This window comes from Arvicanthis niloticus, chromosome 8 (genome assembly GCF_011762505.2).
Source record: "Arvicanthis niloticus isolate mArvNil1 chromosome 8, mArvNil1.pat.X, whole genome shotgun sequence".
Classification (NCBI taxonomy): domain Eukaryota; kingdom Metazoa; phylum Chordata; class Mammalia; order Rodentia; family Muridae; genus Arvicanthis; species Arvicanthis niloticus.
The window spans coordinates 46,130,046-46,137,838 of NC_047665.1; the positions used below are offsets into that span (position 1 = coordinate 46,130,046).

The following is a 7,793-nucleotide window of genomic DNA, read 5'->3' on the forward strand; positions in this document are numbered from 1 at the left end:
AGAAAGAGATAATAGGTCTGGAGGGAAGGAGAGATGTGGCAGGGAAAGTGAACTGGGGTCAGGGAAGAGGGGAACCTGATCTGGTATTCGCTGAGGGAAAAGGACCTGAGGGCCAGCAGAAAGAATGGAAATAGGCAATCTAAGGAGATAGGAGGTAGGGGGGAACCTTCAGAATGCAACAGACAACTGGGAGGTGAGAGACTCTGATGAAATGCCTGACAGTAGGGAGAGGGAAATTATAAAGCCCACCTCCAGCAGGAAGACAGGGCATTAAATGAGGGTGGGGGTTGCCATCCCACAGTCAAAACTCTGACCCATGATTGTTCCTGTTTGAAAGAACTGCAGGGGTAGAAATGGAGAGAAGCCTGAGGAAAAGAAGGTTCAGTGACAGGCCCAAAGAGAGATTCAGCTCAAGGGGAGGTCCCAAGGCCTGACACTATTACTCAGGCTATGGAGTGCTCAGAAAAGGGGACCTATCATGACTGCCCCCCAAAAGACCCAACGAGCAACTCTGAAAGAGTCAGATGCAGATATTTGCAACCAACCAATGGACAGAAACTGCTAACCCCTGTGGTTGAAATAGGGAAAGGCTGAAAGAAGTTGAGGAGGAGGGCGACCATGTAGGAGGACCAGCAGTTTCAATTAATTGGACCCCTGAGATCTCTCAAACAATGGACCACCAAAAAGGCAGCATATAGTAGCTAATATGAGTCCCCCAACACATATACAGCAGAGGACTGCTGGGTCTGTGTTCAATCAGAGACGATGCACCTAACCTTCAAGAGACTGGAGGCCCCATGGAGTTTAGAGGTCAGGTGGGGTGGAGGCTAGGGGGGTAGGAACAGCCTCGTGGAGACAGGGCGGTGGGTTGGAGGTGTGGGATGTGGAACAGTCAGAGGGTGGAAGGGTGGAATAAAATCTGGAGTGTAAATAAATAAGAAAAAATGGAATGTTGGATGTTGTCAAAGTCATTTTCTGTATTGAGATGATCATGTGATTTCTGTCCTTTAGCATATTTATGTGTTGAATTCTGTTCATTGATCTGTGCTTATTGGGCTTGCTCTGCATTTCCTAGAATGAGGCCAACTTGGTTGTGATCTATGATTTTTAAAAATAGGGATCTTAATTCAAATTTGAAGGTTTTTTATTGAAAACTTATATCTTTGTTCATCAGGGAGATTTGTCTTTAATTTGCTTCTCTGTGATCTTTATTTTACTTATGATATCAGAATAATACTGGCTTTAAAAAAGTTTAGTACCAGTGCTTCTTTTCTGTTTTGCAAAGTAATTTGAATTATATTGGTATAAATTTTCTTTGAAGGACTGGTAGATAGTACAGTGAAGTCATCTGTTTTATTTTTGTCGTCGTTTCCTTAAGAGGATTTTATTACTGCTTCAACTTCATTGTTAGTTGTAGGTATGTCGAAATTATTATTTTATGTTGGTTCACTTATAGTAGTTTAGTAGCATCTAAAAAATTATTAATTTCCTTTAGATGTTTTCAATTTATTGGAAAATAGGTTCTTAAGATAAACTCAAATAATTTTTGGATTTCATTAGGATCCATTCTAAAAAGTATTTTTTTTAAACAATGATATATGCTTGTGGGAGTATATGCCACAAGTATTCTGGTGCCTGTGATAGCCAGAAGGCATCAGATGCCCTGGAACTGAGGTTGCAGGCTTTTGTGAGGAACCAGGAGTGAGTACTGAACAAACTTTGATCCTCAAGAAGAGGAAGAATTGCTCTTAAATACTGAGCCGTCACTCCAGGCCCTATAGCTATTCTTCTGTCTTCTTTTTCTTTGACTTTATTGGCTTGAGTCTTCCCTCACTTCCCATCTACTTTTTTAGGTTTGTTTTATACTTCTGCTTATTTTTTTTTAACGATCATAATGTGCATCTTTAAGTTACTTACTTGAGATCTCCCAAACTTATTGATGTAAGCATTTAGTGGCATAAATGTTCCTCTTAGGACTACCTTCATTGAGTTCCAAAGATTTGAGCATGTGGTGTTTACATTTCCATTTAATTTTAAAGATTATTCAGGCTTTTTTGATAATAAAAAAGTGGCAGCACAATCTCTTCTATAATTATTTCCTCCTGAAATTGGTGTTGTTAGTGTCCAGGAAGGCTGGAATGTCGGACAAAACCAGGAAGGGGCTGAGGAGCTCATGCTGAGGGGCATCTGGTTTAATCACTGCAGAAGTTCTTGAGAACTGTATGGAGCTGGGAAGTCCAGGCCACTTTGAAAGAGTCTCGGACACAGGTTCCATGAACATCTGGGGCTGGCACACTCCGGCAGTTTTGGAGTTGTCTGCAGTTGATTGAAAAATCTACTGGGACAGATATAGTCTAGGGACTGAAGATAAAGTTAAGGAATTTAGGGGTGTCATCTGTAAGCCACATTTGTTATTGAAGAAACTGGGAAGGGCTAAGAACCATTTTAGCAATTAAATGAAAATCACATGGCAACCATTGTACAGTATTGCTGCAACCAAAAACATAATTATAACAATATGGAGCAGTAGGTTCTTAGGAAGCGCAAGTATGTAAAAAAATCTTTTGTTATTCCCATGTCTAATCATGATGAGCATTTTGCTCTCTTTTTTTTTTAACTTTTATTTTTTTTACAGTCCAGCACCCCCTCCTAGTCTGCCCTCCCTCAGTTCCTCATCCCATTCCTCCTACCCCCTGTCTCCAAGAGGATGTTTCCTTTACTACCACCCCAGCCAAGACTCCCCACTCCCTGAGGCCTCAAGTCCATTGAGGGTTAGGTACCTCATCTCACACTGAGGCCAGAGCAGGCACTCTTCTGGTTTATATGTGTCCAATGCCTCGGACCAGTTTGTGTATGCTGCCTGGTTGGTGGCTCAGTATCTGAGAGATCGCAGGGGTCTTCTTTTTTTATTGCTTATGTCATTCCCTTTGTTTCTATTTGGTTGATTTGGGGTCTAAGTCTGATTATTTCCTCCAGTCTACTCCTAGTGGGTATGTTTGTTTCTTTTTGTTCTAGGGCTTTCAGGTGTGCTGTTAAGTTGCTAGTGTAGGATCTCTTAAATTTCTTTAGGAGGGCATTTAGTGCTATGAATTTTCCTCTTAGCACTGCTTTCATTGTGTCCCATTAGTTTGAATATGCTGTGTCATCATTTTCATTGAATTCTAGGAAATCTTTAATTTCTTTCTTTATTTCATCCCTGACCAAGTTATCATTGACTAGAGAGTTTAGTTTCCATGGATATGTGGGTTTTCTGTTGTTTTTATTGTTATTGAAATATAGCCTTAGTCTGTGGTAACCTAATAAGATGCATAGAATTATTTCAATCTTCTTGTATCTGTTGAGGCTTGTTTTGTGACCGATTATATGGTCAGTTTTGGAGAAGGTACCATGAGGTGATGAGAAGAAGGTATATTCTTTTTTATTATGGTGAAACGTTCTGTATATATCTGTTAAATCCATTTGATTCATAACCTCTATTAGTTTCACTGTTTCTCTGTTTAGTTTCTGTATCAATGACCTGTCTATTGGTCAAAGTGGGGTGTTGAAAGTTTCCCCACTATTGTTGTGTGAGATTCAATGGGTGTTTTGCACTTTAGTAAAGTTGTTTTTGTTTGTTTATTTGTTTGTTTGTTTTATGAATGGGTGCCCTTGCATTTGGGGCATAGATATGGAGAATTGAGACTTTCTCTTGGTAGATTTTCCCTTTGGTGAATATGAAGTGGCTTTCTCCATCTCGCTTGATAATTTTTGAAGCAGGGATACGGGGGATGGGATAGGGTGTTTCTGGAGGGGAAACCAGGAAGGAGGATAACATTTTATATATAAATGAATTAAATAACTAATAAAAATATCTATTTTATTGGATATTAGAATGGCAACTCCTGTTTGTTTCTTGGGACAATTTGCTTGGAAGCCTTTCTCCCAGCCTTTTATTCTGAGGTAGTATCTGTCTTTGTCATTGAGGTGTGTTTCTTGTATGCACCAAAATGGAGGATTGTGCTTACATACTGCATCTGTTAGTTATTGGTAATTGAATCTGTTGTTATTGAAAAAAAAACCAAAGACAAGGGACTGTTAGCTCCTGCTATGTTTGTTGCTGTAGGTGGCATTATGTGTTTATGACTCCTTTTGGGTTTGTTGTGAGATGATTAATTTCTTGTTTGTTCTTTGGTGTAGGTATCCTCCTTGTTTTGGAGTCTTCCTTATAGAATCCCATGTATGGCTTGATTGGTAGGTAGATATTGCTTAAATTTAGTTTTGTCATGGAATAATTTGGTTTCTCCATCTATGATGATTGAGAGTTTTGCAGGGTATAGTAGCCTCAGGTGGCATTTGTGCTCTCTTAGGGTCTGCGTGACCTTTGTCCAGGTTCTTCTGGCTTTTAGGGTCTCTGTTAAGAAGTCAGGTGTAATTCTGATAGGTTTGTTTTTATATGTTACTTGGCCTTTTTCTCTTACCACTTTTAATATAATTTTTTTTTGTTCTGTGCATTTACTGTTTTGATTATTATGATGAGAGAATTTTCTTTTCTGGTCCAATTTATTTGGTGCTCTATGGGGAACTTGCCCATTTATGACCATCTCTTTCTTCAAATTGAGGAAGTTTTCTTCAGTGAATCTGCTGAAGATATTTTCTGGCCTTTTGAGCTGAGAATCTTTGCTCTTTTCTATTCCAATTATTCTTAGGTTTGGTGTTTACATTGTGTCCTGGATTTCCTGGATGTTTGGGGTTAGAAATTTTTTTTACACATTGTATTTTCTTTAACCATTGTGGCAATATCCTCTATGGTATCTTCTATCTTCTATCTCTTGTATTCTGTTGTTGATGTTTGTATCTGTAGCTCCTTGACCTCTTCCCTTGGTTTTCCATTTCCAGGGTTGCCTCCATTTGTGATTTTTTTTTTTTTACTGCTTCTACTTCCATTATTAGGTCTTGGACTGCTTTATTTAATTCCTTCTGCTGTTTGATTGTGTTTCCCTATATTTCTTTAAGAGATTTGTTTCCTTTTTGAGGGCTTCTACCTGTTTCCCTGTGTTTCTCTATATTTCTTTTAGTGACTTATAAGACTCTTAAAAGACTCTATTATCCTTATAAGATAGGATTTTAGGTCAGCATCATGGTTTTCAGGTGTGTTGGGGCATCCAGTGCTTGCTGTGGTGGGAGAACTGGGTTCTGATGCTGCCAAAGTATATTGGATTCTGTCCTTAGGGTCTTGCTCTTGCCTCTCATTATCTGGTTATCTCTGGTGTTAATTGGCCTGGGTATCTCTGTTGGGAGCCTGCTCCCTGTGTCACTTGGTTGCTGCAGATCTCCTGGGAGGCCTATGGCTCTGGCTGCAGTAGATCCCCTGGAAGGCCTTCAGACTGTGGAGTCTGTTGACCTGGGTACCTCCTGGGAGGCCTTCAGATTGTGGGGTCTTCAGAGGGGCAGACACACTGATGATCTGCCCTGGCAAAAGGCATAGGCCAGACAGGGAAGCATTTTGCTTTTGCTGAAATAACACTTGAAATACCAAAAGCACAATCAGGTCAGGAAGAATTGAAGAGTTTCCCTTTCCTAACATATCAAAGTGTCTTAGTTAGTGTTTTATTGCTGTGAAAAGACATCATGACCAAGGCAACTCTTATAAAAGAAACATTTAATTAGAGCTAGTTTACAGTTCCAGAGGTTCAGTCCATCATCATTGTGGTGGGAATCATGGCAGTGTGCAAGCAGTCATGATGTTGGAAGAGCCAAGAGTTTTACATCTTTATCTGCAAGGGGCAGAAAGGGACTGTTTCCCATAAGTAGCCAGGACGGACGAGACTTTGATTTCACACTGGGCAGAGTTTAGGCAGAGAAGACCTCAAAGCCCTCTCCCATGGTGACATACTTCCTCCAACAAGGGTGCACCTGCTAACAAAGCCACACCTCCTAATAGTGCCATTCCCTATGGTCCAAGTATTTAATCTCATGAGTCTATAGGGGGAAAACCTATTCAAAACACCACAGCCAGTTTCCCTAGGTTGTAAATTTAGCATTTTCATGTACTCTCCAAAATCCTCATCAGGAAGTAGAGAGGATTTAAGATTAAATTGTCATATTCCTCATGCTGTGCTTCAGGGTTATTTTCAAGCAACAGAGAATATGTATCTGAAGAAGACTCCAGTAAGGAAGCTGAAGGAGTTGCCACGGCCATAATTTTCTGTTTTAACTTCCAATTTTGTCTGAATGGGGAAAATGCCTGTTTTATCAATTTTAAATTTTGACCATCTAGTTTATATTCATTCAAGGAATTAGTTCATCCATGCCTCTTCTGCATAATTAACACCCCCCCTTCTCTTTCTTAAGCACCTTGAAAATAATCCAAATTAAATCCTAGGTGACCAAAAATTGAACAGTGACCTTTTTCCTTTGTTTATATGCCTTTTCAATATTGTTTCAGACCATGTTCTATACTTCTTTTTTTCCCCAAGAAGTCTTTATCATTTTATTTATCAGAAAAATCAACTGAGGCATTTCTAGATTCACAGTATGTTTGATATAAAAATAAGGATTTTTCCAAAATATATACTAAAAATATAAAGCATAGGATCAAAAACACAGAGGAAAATCATATTTCTGTCACCTAAAACAAGAGCTTGTGGTCTCCTCCAACTGCACACAGTGGGAGTGTTCTATGCCAGGAAAGACCAGATCCAACAACTATAGAGCCAATGAGGATGGGCTGAGAGTGTTCTAAATGATGAATCTGAAACTGACTGGCCATTTTCCCAGGATATCTAGTAGTTGCAAACAAGGTCTCACTAATGGCAGACCACCTGGACCGAGTGATATCCCAAATAATCTAATCATTTTCTGCAACAGCACCAACTTTGAAGGTGTTTTTCAAGCACCAGTGTGCTGACATTAATGGTGTCTGTTCTGACTGAAGAGATAAAATTGCCTGCTGGGGCATTAGATCATAAAACCAGATTGTTCCATTCTTCTCTGCAACCATTAACTCAAACGGTTCCTCAGGATGCCAGCATACACTCATTCCAGGAGAATGGAGAAGAAAGTGAGCTTTTAAGTTCCAAATCCTGCAGGTGTGGTCGTCACTCACACTTTCGATTTCCTGGTCTTCTTTGGGATGGAACACCAAATCATTAATGAAATCTGAGTGGCCCTCCAGAACCTTATATTCATTTTTATCTTGAAGATCTAAAGTAAATAATCTAATCTTTATATCAGCAGCTGAAGTACAAAATTTGATTACAGGAGGCAGTGTATCAAGTCTGGTTTCTGGTCTCCAGGCAATGCCATCAACTCGGACTCCATGGTGAAATGTTCAAAGTGTTTTATACTGAATCCCTTCAATATCTGTTTCTTCCTCCTGATATGTACACATCCCAACAACCACATTATTACTGCCGCCATATGCAACTAGGTTTTCTGAATCTCAGCTCTCAACGGGATTAAATTCCACCACATGCACATAATCTTCACAATTCATGGTGTAGGCAGCGTTTCTTGTAGGATTTTGCTTCATCTTGTATCCCAAAGCTTGAGCGGTTATAAGACTCAAATGGCCTTTTATTGGCTGTCACAAAACTAATTCAAGGGAGGTGACCTAGGCACGGCTTTCCTGACCATGGGCCACCGCAGCCTCTATACTTCTTTTAAAAGTTCCTTATTCAGGAAACCAGGACTATAATTATGAACAACTTACAAGCAATCTAATAGTTGTGATTTTAATATTTGTTCTCTTGCTTTCTGTAATAATAATAATTTTTAAAAATGACTCATAAGTTTGACATAAGAAAAAACCTTCT

At 39.4% G+C, this 7,793-nt stretch overlaps 1 pseudogene; it reads right to left on the reverse strand.

Annotated features, from left to right (window-relative positions):
* Nucleotides 1-6,592: 6,592 nt before the first annotated feature.
* Nucleotides 6,593-7,510, reverse strand: LOC117714234 (nucleoporin Nup37 pseudogene; annotated as a pseudogene).
* Nucleotides 7,511-7,793: the final 283 nt, after the last annotated feature.